Source organism: Rattus norvegicus, chromosome 15, assembly GCF_021556685.1.
Source record: "Rattus norvegicus strain SHRSP/BbbUtx chromosome 15, alternate assembly SHRSP_T2T, whole genome shotgun sequence".
NCBI classification, from domain to species: domain Eukaryota; kingdom Metazoa; phylum Chordata; class Mammalia; order Rodentia; family Muridae; genus Rattus; species Rattus norvegicus.
In genome coordinates, this window is record NC_141548.1 from 70,465,840 (window position 1) to 70,482,081 (window position 16,242).

Below are 16,242 nucleotides of genomic sequence, written 5' to 3' on the forward strand. Positions count from 1 at the left end.
AAGTTACACACTTATCTGTGGATGTAAGGATATGTATTTATAATATAGTTAGAAATTGTCCAGGTTTAGGAAAGTGATAGTAGTAAGATAAGTCTAAGATTTATGACTTCATCCAGCCATGGGTAGTTGGAGAAGTTTACAGTGCTGGACATAAATGCCCTTATACTGAATGGGCCTTATACTGTTGGTTACCCCTGGGATACACATACCATTATTGCGCCTTTTGGGATCTCTTTCCATACTGGCCACTACTGTGGTTTGTAGACTTTACAGCTGGACAGAACTATTGATTGCTTTTCTTCCTTGGCAGTTTGCATCTCTCCTTCTAATCCTATGAGGGCTGGTCCTCAGAGAGATTTCCAGGTCAAATGCAGACCAATCCTCAGTCTTCATCCATCGATTGGGATTTCCCTTCAATATCTGGGAAGCAGCTAAAGTACAGCAAAGTCCTAGATTATTATGTAGTTCTTTTGAATTTCCTTGACCAACAACTCCAGAGGAGGTTTCTCATGCCTGGCACTGGAGTTTTTGTTAAAATTTGTGACTTACTTTCTTTAGCATAGATTCATTTACCTGTTTATTAACTCCACTTAGTAGCTCTATTATTTTCTGGCACATTTCCAAGTAAGTTAAGAACTGGTCTCCACAAAAGCTTCGGTGTGTATATTACTTACAGTGTTTAGTGTTTAGAATTCGCTTCTTTTGAAGCGAAATTTCTATATAATGAAATACAGAAATACAGGGTGAGTTTTGATACACTGTGCATGTGAGTATCCAAAAATTTCTACTAATACATAAAATGTTAGGTTGCCTCAGAAGTTTTCATGTGTTTTGATTCTTTTTAGACAAGATCTAATGGTGTAATATTGGGTGGTCTGCTATTTGTCATGAAGACCAGGCTGATCTCTGCCTCTCATGAATTGTTTTGAATTAACTATGCTATGTGACTTTTCTAACAGAACCAGCAGCCTTACTAGCAGCCAGGAGTAGTTGATTAACTACAAGGCTGTGCTCAGATCTCTTTTTTCTTTCCTAACTGATACTGTAGGGGAGAACCAGGTGGCCCTTAATAAGATTTGGTGCTCTGTGCTCTTCACTTTGAAAATTAATTCACCCAGAAGCATTTCTTTTTCCTGTCTAAACAAACATTATATGATTAAATGAATCAGTTTAGATCAGGATGAAACAATACTTGTTTTATTTAATTGTAATTTAATGTGAGTAAGGCTTAAGGACCAGCATTAAATGGTTGTGCTTTTATCTATGTTTCAAAGTAAAACATAATGCTGCTGAACAGACAATGGTCCTGGCTCAGTCTGCAGGGCGAGCCTTAGTATGTTCAGACTCATGCTGAAGCTAATGGTTAATACAGTCACAAAATGCTCAAGAGTAGTGCGTGCATATCTGAGTAGCGTTTAGATGAGACTTATTTGAAAAAGGACTATTAGAGCGAACAAGCTGTTATCCATTTGAATCCTTGAATTACTGTTGTTGTTTTATTTATTTTTTTAAGTATCCATGAAGAATTGGTTCCAGAAATCCTCCAAACACATACCAAAAGTCTTGGTATACTCAAGTATCTCATATCTAAAAGCATGTTTGCACCGAGAAGTCTTTGTAGTTACCTACGACACCCAATACACTGCCCATGCTGTGTAAATGGTTGTTAAAGTGTATTATTTAAGAAACAATGTAAGAAGAGACATCTATGAATCTTCAAAACAGAGATAGTTTTTCACTCTTTGAATTATTTTTAGTCTACAAATGATCGAATCTACCGGCATGGAACCTATCAGTTTCAAGTTGAACTACAGTTTGGTAAGAGTCAGGTGACTCTATGATCCCGGGATTGTGAGAGACATTGTAGGCTACATTGTCAGACATACTGACGGCTAATCCTTGTCCTTAGTAAATATGCTTGTGGCTTCCGTTTTTTTTTTTTTTTTTTTTTTGGTTGGCACTGTTGCTGATTGTCAATTTAAGCATCCCCAGGAAGAATGCCTAACCGGGGATTGTCATACTTTAGCACTCATCATAATCTCCTAGAGGAATTAAAACACACATTACTGGCTCCACCCCAGAATTGAAGAGTCAGTAGGCATCAGGCTAGGGTGATTTCCATTTCCTACAAGTGCCCATGAGACAATAAAGCTACTGGTCTAGTGCTCATGCTGATTCTTTGAGAACCACTGCTGACAGGAAGGAAAGAATTGATAAATGAATGAATGAATGGGCTTTCTTATACCAGGTTACATTTTGTCCCCTCTGTAATGTCCTATAGAGTTGCTTATGGTTACCAGGCAGGGCCCTTTTGCAAAGTTTGTAAATGGGGGAGATACACAGCAACCTACACAGGAGGAATTTAAGTTTGTGCTGGGGCTTTTCACAGTCCTAACTGATCTTACTGCAGACAAAGAAAGAATCCGGGCCCAAACAACATACTACAGTTTTAATTACATCTCTCCTGTGTCAAAACCCTCAGGAAGAGATAATATGTGGCTATGGAGACCATACATCCCACATTTCCCAAGGACAGCTCTGATTTCACATACTCTGTCCTTTTGTCCCCATAAATATAATTGTTAGACCATGTCTTGCTTTGGGGCTCAGGAACTATTATTCCCACATGCATGGCCTAGGAGCCCTGGTAAGTCAAAGTGAGCTTTTCTTTTCCCTTTAGACTGGGGAATGGAGTGCAGGCTTGGCTCATAGAAATGGCTAAAGAGTTGGAAAAGTCTGGGTACTGCACAGTCCTGAAGTGGCACTTTTAGTTGCCTTTCACTTTTCCTCGCTGCCCCTGGAAGAACCACTCTGAAGAATAGTCCATAGCTATCATTGACTGACCCCTCTACACCATCTAAGATCTATGCTTCCAGGCAGAAAACTCTTCCTTCTTCCTATATAAGACCTCTTATTATCATTTTAATTTCTTCCCTTCCCCCTACCTTATTTTCAATCAAATTGAAAATAATTGGTCTTCATTCTCGAAATCCTTTAACTTTTTTAAAGATTGATTGATTGATTATAAGTAGATATCTTAAAACTCAATCAGCAAAGCCTCTCACGCACTCTGCTCCATCCCATATCACACTGCTGAAGGTCTCTCTCTGAGCCTGGCAGCAATCTCTCTACCTATCTAGTTCCCAAGGCAGGTTTCCATGCCAGAAACACACATCACAACTCTGTGGTGGCCCAGACCAGCCCCCCACAAGCCATTACACTTAAATCTACAGATGAAAGAACACACAACACAATAACCTTTTACCCAATTGATAAGATATAATTGCCCACCTAAACATACAAAGCCCAGTACCATCCATCCCTTAAGAACATTAATTACAACCTGTAAATACACACAGTGGAATCTTAGGGTCACCGTCCATGTTGTCTACGGGCTACTATCTCTCTCCCTTCTGTCTCTCCCTTTTTCTGTTCCAGTCTCCTCCTCTTCCTCCTTCTATCCTGTACCTGCCCTCACCTGTATTTTACAAATTAAATGGGGAGGTGGTTCTGGTGAAATCACATGAGTCCTGAGTATGTGACTAGGCAGCTGTCCTTGAGGCAGTGGGATTTGCATCAAAATACAGATAACTCCAGGGCAAACTACAACATAGCATTGCTTTATTTCCATTTTTAGTGCATTAATTTCAGTTTATACAGTAGATTCAGTTCCCCATGCATTTAAAATAATTACTTACTAACATCCCAAATGCTGCCCCCTTCTAGATTCCCCTCACAGAGTCACTTCTCCATATCTCTCCCCTTTTCGTTTGAGAGGGTAGGGCCCACTTAGTACAAACTAAGGAAACAAATATTATCATTTTCATTTTGCTTTATAGTCTAAATATTTGGTACTTAAGATGTCTTGACTGAAGTATATGGGGTTTTTTTTGAAATTTCTGTCAATGAATTATTTACAAAAATATGAAAATGAAACTATATTTCTTCATTATTTTGTTTAGAATAGAAAAGAAAAGATGCTATTTTCATTACTCATTTTCTATCCTCTCAGAATATAGATAAGAATTTATTCATTGCACACTAATCTATTTTTAATACATATGTAGTAAACACTGGGTTTCATTAGCTAAAGACCTACTCTATCCTTCTTTTAGTTAATAGCTTTTATTTATAAAAACCTACAAATTGTATGGTTGAGGATAGAGCATTGTGGTAGAAAATATATGTAACAGAATTTCCTGTGTTCAATTCTTAAAGTTGGAACAAACAAACAAACAGAACCCAAACCTCTATATACGTTAAGGATTCTGGATAGTGCCTATCTCTGCTAAGATGCCTCCTCTAATAAGCTTTAGGTTGAGACCATCAGTAATCTTACAAACATGAGCTAACATGCATGTAGTGTTAATGATATAGTGGGGAAATGTTAAGCAAGCCATATTAATTCACTCACCCTTTCATTTACTCATTGCAACTATAAACTTACTCTGTAGAATCAGAGGTTTGTAGCTGTATTTTCCTCATGCACCGTGAAGCTTCAGTTAAAACAGAAATTCAAAACCATTTGGCTTGTTTGGAAACAATATAGAATGCTGACTTATTCTTACTCAGACATTAATGGATCTCTTTTTTTTCAGACGTGCAAAATATAGTTCAATTCATGCTCTATCTGCTGCATCTACTCAAAAATTAAGCAGATGACAGGCATTAAACTTTTGCACAGTGAAGAGACCAATGTTTAGATATCTTGCACATTTCATGATATCATTTTTACAAGTGTCACCTGGGAAGCCAGACTGTCTTGAAAGAATTAAAATTTGCCTGCAGAATATCACCTTCAGAATCATCAGCGTGCTTTCAGTTCTTGAATGGAAATTATTGCTTGTCATGTTACTTCCTTCAAATATGTGACAAAAAAATTTCTAGGCATTTTACTATTAGACATATAAACTGCTTTAGTGTAGTACAGCATGTATTTTATTCATGTATTTTATACTTTGGTTGAATATATGAGGATTTTATTGACTTCTTTTAAAGTAGCTATAAGAAACTATAGGCAAAGATTATGTGATGCTATAATCTTGACTCATCAAAGAAATTCTAGTTTAAATGTGTGAAATAAATATTCTATATGTTTACCAATAAAGGGTATAGAATCATTAATTAGCACTTAATGGTAAGCTCAACATAACTGCTACATATTTGTGAATGTTAGTTTAAAATTTTTAAGCTTCAAATTCAAAGTAAATATTGAGGTTCATGATTGTTTTCATTTTTAAAAATAAAAGGCAAGTGTATAACTTTCTTCTCCCTGCTGATGTGGCTGTGTGCACAGACATTGATGGAGAACATGACTTCTCTGCTTGCATACTCTCTTGTGGATGGTCTACTGAGTAAATGCGGTGACAGTGAGATAAAGCCTATTAGTGAATATTATACTCCAAATCATCATTTAACCTTTTTTTTTCAGATCTGTTAAAACATTCTGTCCTAGCTTGCTTCCTTTTGCTATGAGAAACACCATAACTTAAAGTGACTTGGATCTGTTATTTCCAGGAAACAGTCCATCACTGAATGAAGTGAGAGCAGGAACTAAAACGAACCCAGGGACAGGAATGGAGGCAGAGACCGTGGAGGAGTATTGCTTACTGGCTTGCTCTGAATGGCTTGTTCAACTGCTTTTTTGATATACCCAGGAACATATGCACAGGACTAGTTCTGTGTAGCAGTGGGTTTGGACTTTCCATATCAATCAAGAAATTGTCCCACAGTCCTGACAACAATGATATGGTGGCATTTTTTTCTTTTGAGGTACCTAGATAAAAAATAGCTCATTTCAAGGTAATAAGATGTAACCAATACAATATTAAACTTTTTATAGGTTATATACATCAAGTGTATTTGTACATTAATTGCCTATAATTAAAAGGGCAATGTATTTTTTTGAGCTTCTGTAGGAAGTCATTACAGTGAGATGCATGATTCCATCTATTTATAGGAAAAAATTATTTCTGTTGTTGCAATATGCAAGTTCTTATCTCCAGGCTATTGAAAAAACTATGAGAAAATACTTTTAGTTAAGTCATTTCATTGTCTTCTTTGTGTCACTAGCTGGGCAACATATAATTTTGTTTTCACAGTTGTCAATTTTCACTTTCTAAAACAATTCAGCTCTGCTTTTCTGAATGTTTACATATGTAATGTTTAACTAAAGAAAAAAATTTATCCCAGCTGAAATTATCTATCCTTCAACCTATTTGCTTTTCAAAATGAATGATGAATGTAAAATAAATAAACAATGAACAATAATCAGGAGAATTCGAGGGAACGAGACCTGCATTTTTCTTCTTTTTGATTTTTCTGAGAAATCTATTAGTTGGATTCTATAAACTATTACAGCTCAAAAGCAGAATTGAAATATTACTTGCTTCAGTAAAAAATAACTGAGCATTTAAAAATTTTATATCCAATACCTTGGTACATCTGTTTATTAGCTAATTTATCTGTTGGTCCTATGAATATCTTTTGAAATTTAAGTCTCTCACTTGAAGATTCTTTCTATTAATTTTCATGTACATGAGAACTATAAACACATTTTAAAGTAATCTATAAATTTTTTTTCATATTTTCTCCAACCTATGATTATTTAATTTACTAAAGTTAAGATTCTGGACATTTGATTTGATATCAAAAGATACTTTATTATTTGAAGTATAATATGACATAAATGACATAAATATTGGCTATGACCTTTATGAAAAGTTTGATTAAGGACTTTACAGACTAGTTCATGAGCCTTGTCCATTAGTTAATGTGACATAAATAATATAATAATATAATGCTTATATTCTACAGGCTTATATGGTACATGTGATAAAACATTACAAACCACACATATGCTCCTATAATGTGCTCACTTTTGTGTGGTGGTTTGAATGACAGATTAACCACACAGTCGCCACATTTGAGTACTTCATCCCTAACTGGTCATTATGTTGCTTGGAAGACTTGGCAGGTATGGCCTTGCTAAAGAAACTATATTACCATGTGCAGACGTTGTTAATCTACTGATTATTGCTATTTCTAGTTTACTTTCTCTGCCTCATGCTGTTGTTCAAAATATGAGCTGCCATCTTCTTCTGTGCTCATGCCTGTCACATTTTGCTATCTCAAATCCTCTATAACCAAGAATGGAAATAAACCCATCCTTTCTTCTATGAGTTGCCTTGGTCACAGTAGGTTATCACTGCAATAGGGAAGCAACTAACTTATTTGAAAATGAATATATCATAAAGAACTTACTGTTAGCAAGTCACAATAAAAATTTTCTAGAAAACTACAGATATTTCAACATTCTTAGAAATAACTTTTAAAAACAGTGCTTCTAATGGAAGAAAATTAATTCAGTACAATATAGATTGTATGTTTATAATTGCCTACTCAATGCAATTTTAAATTTTATACTCTTCAGCCATTATTTAAAAGGAAAGGGTGCAATACCCCTGAAACCGAACCAGTCCCACAGATCTCTGTACCCAAATCCTTTGGGTGAGAGAGCTGGACTACTAGAAGTGCTGATAATCCTGAGAGCTCAGAGGAGACAACTACTTCTCCCCACATTTTTGACCCAAGAGGAACCTGCCTAGTGCCCTCTGTGCTGTTTGGGCAGAGCAAGCTAGGAGCAGTCAGACGCAGGACCATTCCAGTTTCTGCCTGCACCAACAGCAGAAAGCCAGTCACCAGGATCACCTACAAACCTGAGAGCAGAGGTAAGACCCACTCTTCTGCTTCAAGGGTTCCTCCTGGTAGCCTCAGAACACACAAAGACAGGAGTAGTTTGGGACTGGATGCTTCAGGTTTCTGCCTGCAACAGGAGCTGAACTGATCCCACAGGTCTCTGTACCCAAATCCTGTTGGGGAGAGAGCTGGACTCTCAGAAGTGCAGACAATCCTGAGAGCTCAGGGGAAACCGCCACTTCTGCTCACATTCCTGGCCCAAGAGGAACCTACTTAGTGACCTCTGGATACAGGAACAGAGGAGCAGTCAGCAGCAGGAACCTCCCTGTTTCTGCCTGAGCCCAGAGTTGAAAACCATTCACCTGGAGTGCTGACACATCTGAAAGCAGAATTAAGACCAACTCTTCTGCCCAAAGCAACCCACCTGGAGGCTTCAGAAAACAGAAATGCAGGGGTAGCTCTCTGTTCCCAGATCTGGCTGAAAGAAAACTGGTTTCCAGGAATGCTGACACACAGGATTACAGGAGGGTGGAGCCACTGTCAGAGACAGGAAGACAGGCTAACATCAGAGACATCCTAATGGCAAGAGGTAAGCACAGGAAACGAAGCAGCAGAAACCAAGACTACTTGGCATCATCAGAGCCCAGTTCTCCCACCAAAGCAAATACTGGATATCCAAAAACACCGGTAAAGAAAGATTTGTATTTAAAATCACATCTCACGATGATGATAGAGGACTTTAAGAAGGATATAAATAACTCCCTTAAAGAAATACAGGACAACACAGGTAAACAAGTAGAAGTATTTAAAGAGGAAAGAAAAAAATCATTAAAGAATTACAGGAAAAGACAACCAAACAGGTGAAGGAATTGAACAAATCATCCAGGATTGAAAAATGAAAATAGAAACAATAAAGAAAGCACAAAGGGAGACAACCCTGGAGATAGAAAACCTAGAAAAGAGATCAGGAGTCATAGACTCAAGCATCACCAACAGAATACAAGAGAAAGCAGAAAGAATCTCAAGCTGCAGATTATACCATGGAAAACATGGACACACCTGTCAATGATAATGTAAAAGGCAAAAGCTCTGAACCCAATCCAGAAAATCCAGGACCCAATGAGATGATCAAACCTAAGGATAATAGGTATAGAAGAGAGAGAAGACTCCCAACTTAATAGGACAGTAAATATCTTCAACCAAATTATAGAAAAAAACCTTTTCTAACCTAAAGAAAGAGATGCCCATCAACATACAAGAAGCCTACAGAACTCTAAATAGATTGGACCAGAAAAGAAACTCCTCCTGTCACATAATAGTCAAAACACCAAACTCGGGAAACAAAGAAAGAATACTAAAAGCAATAAGGGGAAAAGGTCAAGAAACATATAAAGGCAGAAAATCACCAGACTTCTCACCAGAGACTGTGAAAGAGAGAAGATCCTGGGCATATATCATGCGGACTCTTAAGAGAACACAAACACCAGCCCAGGCAACACAATTTTCAATTAACATAGATGGGCGAACAAATATTCCATGACAAAATGAAATTTATACAATATCTTTCTACAGATCAAGCCCTACAAAGGAAAATAGTTGGAAAACTCCAACACAAGGGAAACTACACCGTAGAAAATGCACAAAAGGAATTTCCTTGGAACAAACCCAAAAGAGGAGAGCTACACAAACATAAATCAACCTCTAACAACAAAAGCAACAGAAAACAAGAATCACTATTCCTTAACATCTCTCAACATCAATGAACTCACTTCCCCAATAAAAAGACATAGACTAACATATACATAAAGCAGACTCAGCATTTTGCTTCATACAGGAAATATACCTCACTGACAAAGACAGACACTATCCTAGAGTAAAAGGCTGGAAGACAATTTTCCAATCAAATTGTCCAAAGAAACAAGCTGGAGTAGCAATTCTAATATCTAATAACACCGACTTTCAACCAAAAGTTTTCAGAAATGATAAAGAAGGACACTTCATATTCATCAAAGGAAAAATTCACCAAGATGTACTCTTAGTTCTCAATATCTATTCTACAAAAACAAGGGCACCTACAATCATGAAAGCAACCTTCTAGAGCTCGAAGCACACATTATAGCTCACACAATAATATTGTGAGATTTCAATACCACACATTCATCAATGGACAGATCATGGAAACAGAAACTAAACAGACATAGAGAAACAAACAGGAGTTATGAACCAAATGTACTTAACAGATATTTAACAGATTATAGAACATTTCATCCCAAAACAAAAGAATGTACCTTCTCAGCACATCACAGTAGCTTCTCCAAAATTGACCTTATAATCTGTCATAAAACAGGCCTCAACAGATTCAAGAAGATTGCAATAATCCCACACATCCTAACAGATTTTTTGGACTAAGGCTGGTCTTCAATAAAAACAACAGAGAGCCCATATATACATGGAAGTTGAAAAATGCTCTACTCAATGATAACTTGGTCAATGAAGAAAGAAGTAAAGAAATCGAAGACTTTTAGAATTTAGTGAAAATGAAGGCACAACATACCCAAACTTATGCGACACAATGAAAGCAGTGCTAAGAGGAAAACACATAGCTCTGAATTCCTTCAAAAAGAAACAGGAGACAACATATATCAGCAGCTTGACAGTACACATAAAACCTCTAGAATAAAAAGAAGCAAATACACCCAAGAGGAGTAGGCAGCAGGAAATAATCAAACTCAGGAATGAAATCAACCAAGTAGAAACAAGAAGGATTATATAAAGAATCAACAAAACCAGGAAATGGTTCTTTGAGCAAATCAACAAGATAGATAAACCCTTAGACAGACTAACCAGAGGGCACAGAGAGCGTATCCAAAGTAATAAAATCAGAAATGAAAAGGGAGATGTAACAAAAGAATCTGGAGAAATACAAAAATGTCATCAGATCCTACTACAAAAACCTATATTCAAAAACAGCATAAAATCTGGATGAAATGGCCAATTTTCTAGACAGATAGGAGGTACTGAAGTTAAATCAGGATCAGATAAACCATCTGAACAGTCCCATAACTCCTAAAAAATAGAAGCAATTATTAATAGTCTCCCAACCAAAAAATGCCCAGAACCATATGGGTTTAGGGCAGAATTCTACCAGATATTCTTAGAAGACCTAATACCAGTACGATCCAAACCATTCCACAAAATGGAAACAGATAGAACACTAACCAATTCCTTCTATGAAGCCACAATTCTACTTAAACCTAAACCACACAAAGACCCAACAAAGAAAGAGAACTTCAGACTAATTCCGCTTATGAATATTGATGCAAAAATACTCAATAAAATTCTAGCAAACCTATTCAAAGAATACATCCAAACGATCTTCCACCACGATCATGTAGGCTTCATCCCAGAGATGTAGAGATGGTTTAATATACAGAAATGCATCAAAAAAATACACTATGTAAAAAGTCAAAGAAAAAAATCCACATGATCATCTCATTAGCTGCTGAGAAGCATTCAAAAAATTCAACACCCCTTCATGTTAAAAGTCTTAGAACGATCAGGAATTCAAGACACATACTTAAACATAATAGAAGCAATATACAGCAAACCAGTAGCCAACATCAAACTAAATGGAAAGAAACATATCAGGGTCTAGACAAGGCTGCCCACTCTCTCCCTACTTATTTAATATAGTATTCAAAGCCCTAGCCAGAGCAATCAGACAACGAAAGAGAACAAAGGGATACAAATTGGAAAGGAAGAAGTCAAAATATCACTATTTCCAGATGACATGACAGAATTCTTAAGTGACCCCAAAAGTTCCACCAGAGAACTACTAAGCCTGATAAATAACTTCAGCAAAGTTTTGCCATTTTGCCATTTTGCCAAAAGCAATCTACAGATTCAATGCAGTCCCCATTAAAATCCCAACTCAATTTTTCATAGAGTTAGAAAGAGCAATTTGCAAAATCATTTGGAATAACAAAAAACCCAGAATAGCAAAAACTATGCTCAACAATAAAAGAACTTCTGGGGGAATCACCATCCCTGACCTCAAGCAGTATTACAGAACAATAGTGATAAAAACTGTATGGTATTGGTACAGAGACAGGTGGATAGATCGGTGGAACAGAATTGAAGACCCAGAAATGAACCCACACACCAATTGTCACTTGATCTTTGACAAAGGAACTAAAACATCCCATCAACAAATCAACAAATTTGCTGGATCAACTAAATGTCAGCATGTAAAAGAATGCAAATCAACCCATGCTTATCACCCTGTACAAACCTTAAGTCCAAGTGGATCAAGGACCTCCACATCAAACGAGATACAGTCAAACTAATCGAAGAAAAAGTGGGAAAAGCCTTGAACACATGGGCACTGAGGGAAACTTCCTGAAAAAGCACCAATGATTTTTGGTCTAAAATCAAGAATCTGCAAATAGAACTTCATAATATTGCAAAGCTTCATTAAGGCAAAGGACACTGTCATTAGGAGAAAATGACAACCAACAGATTGGGAAAAGATCTTTAACAATCCTTCATCCCATAGAAGGCTAGTTTCCAATATAAACAAAGAACTCAAGAAGTTAGACTCCAGAGATGCAAATAATGCTATTAAAAATGAGGTACAGAGCTAAACAAGGATTCTCAGCTGAGGAATATCGAATGGCTGAGAAGTACCTAAAGAAATGTTCAACATCCTTATTCATCAGTGAAACACAAATCAAAACAAATCTGACATATCACCTCATACCAGGCAGAATGGCTAAGATCAAACACTCAGGTGACAACAGATGCTGGTTAGGATGTGGAGAAAGAGGAACACTCCTCCATTGTGTTGGGATTATAAATTGGTACAACCAGTCTGGAAATCAGTGTGGAGGTTCCTCAGAAATGTGAACATTGAACTACCTGAGTACCCAGTTATACCATTCCTGGGCATATACCCAAATGATGCTCCAACATAAAACACAGCACATGGGCCACAATGTACATAGCAGCCTTATTTGTAATAGAGGCTGGAAAGAACCCAGATGCCCTTCAACAGAGGAATGGGTACAGAAAATGTACCCATCTCCACAATGGTACTACACAGCTATCAAAACAGTGACTTCATGAAATTTATAGGCATGTGAATGGAACTAGAAAATATCATCCTGAGTGAGGAAACCAAAACCAGATTATATTGATTAAGCCAAGAAGTTCAGAGCCTGTTATTGCTTTCTCCTGAGAGGCTCAGCCAGAGCATGACAAATACAGAGCTGAATGCTAGAAGCAAACCATTTAACTGATAACAGGGTCTCAGTAGGAGGAATTTAAGAAAAGATTAAAGGAGTTAAAGGGGTTTGCAACCCCATAAGAACAACAATACCAACCAACCAGATTCCCAGGCACTAATCCACTAAGCAAAGAGTCCACATGGACAGAACCATGGCTTCAGCTGCATATGTAGCAGAGGATGGCCTTATTGGTCACCAATGGGAGGAGAAGCCCTTGGTCTTGCCAGTTCCAGACGCCACCAGTGTAGTGGAATGTCAGGGTGGAAGGGGGCACTCTTATACAAGAAGGGAAGGGAGATGGGATAGGGGGCTTATTTATGGACAGGAAACCTGGAAATAAATAACATTGGAAATGTAAATAAAAAATATTCAATAAAAATATTAAAAAAAGAATAGGTGCAAGCATATGCATCCACAAACAGTTTCTAGAAGAAATTTATACTTACTTTTAGTATTACATATATTTTATTTCAAACATAGTCCAATTAGGACATTTACAAGATCATCATAATTATCATTTGGACAAGTGAGGTCATACTGCTGAGCCTTATTATTTCCTATCTCTCAAACCACATCCCATGAATTTACCACATTCCAAATACCTGTTAACTAAAAACACTAAAGCACTCAATAATTTACTTTGATTATATTAAAATATTAGTCTTGGGGGGCAGTTTTCCTGACTCAGTGGCTGAGTGATCACTGTACATTTAAGATGACCTGGAATTAGATCTTTTGCAACTATGTAAAAATCTGTGCCTGTCCATGCACACCAGTAACTTTAGCACTGAAGCACAGAACCAGAGTTCAGTGGATTTATTGCTATCAACCTAATCAAGAATGTCCTCCCAATGTGTATCAAATGTGTATATTACACATGCACACATATACACACATGTTTGTGTATATTTTGTGGTATTTATGAACACATATATACTTACATATATATGTTCATGAATGTACATTTTCCAAACATATACACACAGATATGATCTCTACAACAAAAATGAAAACTTTTTAATATAAACAATAGTTAATTTGAACCTTGGATTGTCTCCTCATATTTATTTCTTTGTGTTGATATATAACTTCAATATTCATTTAAGAAGGAGAGGACTTTGATTTGTCATGACACAATTATCTACCAATATTACTTCAAAAGGCTCCATCAGGTTTTAATGTCGCAATTATGATGTTCTAGAGCTCTAGCAATTTTCACTGATGTGATGAAAATCTGTCAACTAACATCACGTTCCCATGTTACTATATCACTCACAGATAGATACTTAATTCGCATAATTAAACATATAAAATGTATAAATCAATACTAATATATTTCCCTTATTTCTATTTTCAAAGAAATAAATATGACTAAATAAGTCAGTAGTATTCAGAATTAATGAATTATGAAATGTGCTTCCTTTACCTAGTCATTAAGTTGGATGTTCATAGAAACTGTTGTTCTTTAATGCTCAAGATATACTAACTATTCATATGATCAACATGAAGAAAATAATTTACTTAACTTTCTGCATATATATTTGATTTCTGCAGAAGCACTGTAAAGATACACCACATGCAGTTTTGAAGCTATTAACAATTTCTTTGAAAACTTAACTTAAAAATATATGCTGTGCTTGAATTTATTTTATTTTTCTTGTGAAGAGATGTGAAGAAATATCACTGATGATAGAGCAAAGAAATGATTTGAACCAAGTCAAGTTTAACCCACTAGTGAGTTACGATAGAAACCTTCTGTGAATTCAGATGAGGGGTTGCTTACAGAAGGATGGTTAGGGGCAAAGGGAAATTGAGTTACAGAAATGTCTACTCAGAGTGGGGCTACTCGTGAAAAGTAAAAACTGGCAGCCCCCTGCACAGTTTGCAGAGAGTTTTGGTACACACACATATCACATAGAGTCTTTTTACTGCAGAAATTCTTACTGTTCATATCATATGGGGAAAGGGATTTGTGTATCTTTTGAATTTCAAAATTATATGAATATTGTAGGTTTCACTTAAATTTGGTATTATGAAGTTACTTTTCCACCCAGGAGAGAATATTTCAATTTCGATGATATTGGTGAACAACACTATGTATTCTGAGAGTCATGGGTTTTCAAACAAAACTTATTACCCTATAGAAAAAAAGATACTCATTTTTTCTTTTATTTCTTGTTCTATCATCTAGGGCTTATAACTAATAATAAATATTTTAAATAACTGAGCCCATTACTTTCCCTACCACATTAAAAATTGTTATATATAAATTGGCATTATGTCTCTATAGCTAATGACAAAACTTACTGAAAACTCAAGAATCATATATATATATTTTTTCTCATTAGTACCAGAAGTTGATATAACCTTTCCAGCAGTGTTAAATGAGTGATTACCCATTAATTAAAAGATAGATGTTTGAATATATATTAGAGCTTAATGGTGGTATCATATTAGAAACAACAATGAACACAAAACATACAGAACTGTGTCTGTATCAGTGATAAAGTGTGACTTGTCCTTCACACTTTAAAAATACAATTTACATTTGAATTTATTTCTTGAATCCCTAGCATATTATAATGTTCTCTGTAACTATATTTAGAATAATGTAATAACGTTTTTGGTTACAGAATTCAATTTGGAATCAGGAATTATGATGTCTCTAGCTTTCATCATTATTAAAACAAAACAACTGGTTTGCTAGTGGAATTTAATTTTTTTTTATTTGGGGTAAACTATCACTTTATATTTCTTAGATGCATATTATGCTAGAAATTACAAATAGCTGTTTTTATTTAGTTTTTGTTTTAAAACGTGTTTATTACATCATCGGCTACAAAGAAGGGATTTATTTGATTATTATTTTCTCCCTAGAACAAATATGGATTTCCTTCCTCTCACATTGAACCCCGTGAACATTTGTTTGAATACTGTGACTGAAAAATGTGATTCCTCATTTTCAGCATACCTGAGTCATCCACAGTTATTTTGGGATTTGTTTTATAATGTCAAACCAGCAGGCTACATTCTGTTTCTTTTAGCCAAAAATTGTGGAGGTTCCTGGAAATAAAAATATGTATACTTTTAATCAAGAAATTAAAGTCAAAGCAGATCAAATAATAATAAAATAAAATAAGTAAAAACTTTGCCCTACCAATTCTACTTTTGTGCGTAGGATAGAAAGAACTCATCTAACTAGATGTAGGTACTTACTGTCTTGATCTGTATCTATCACAGGTTTTAGAACTGTTAGGAA

At 35.9% G+C, this 16,242-nt stretch overlaps 1 long non-coding RNA gene across 5 annotated transcripts in view; it reads left to right on the forward strand.

The window, feature by feature from the left end:
- Positions 1 to 16,242, forward strand: part of LOC148001083 (uncharacterized) — a 242,627-nt gene that overhangs the window by 122,367 nt on the left and 104,018 nt on the right. The gene's annotated exons all lie outside the window — the stretch shown is intronic.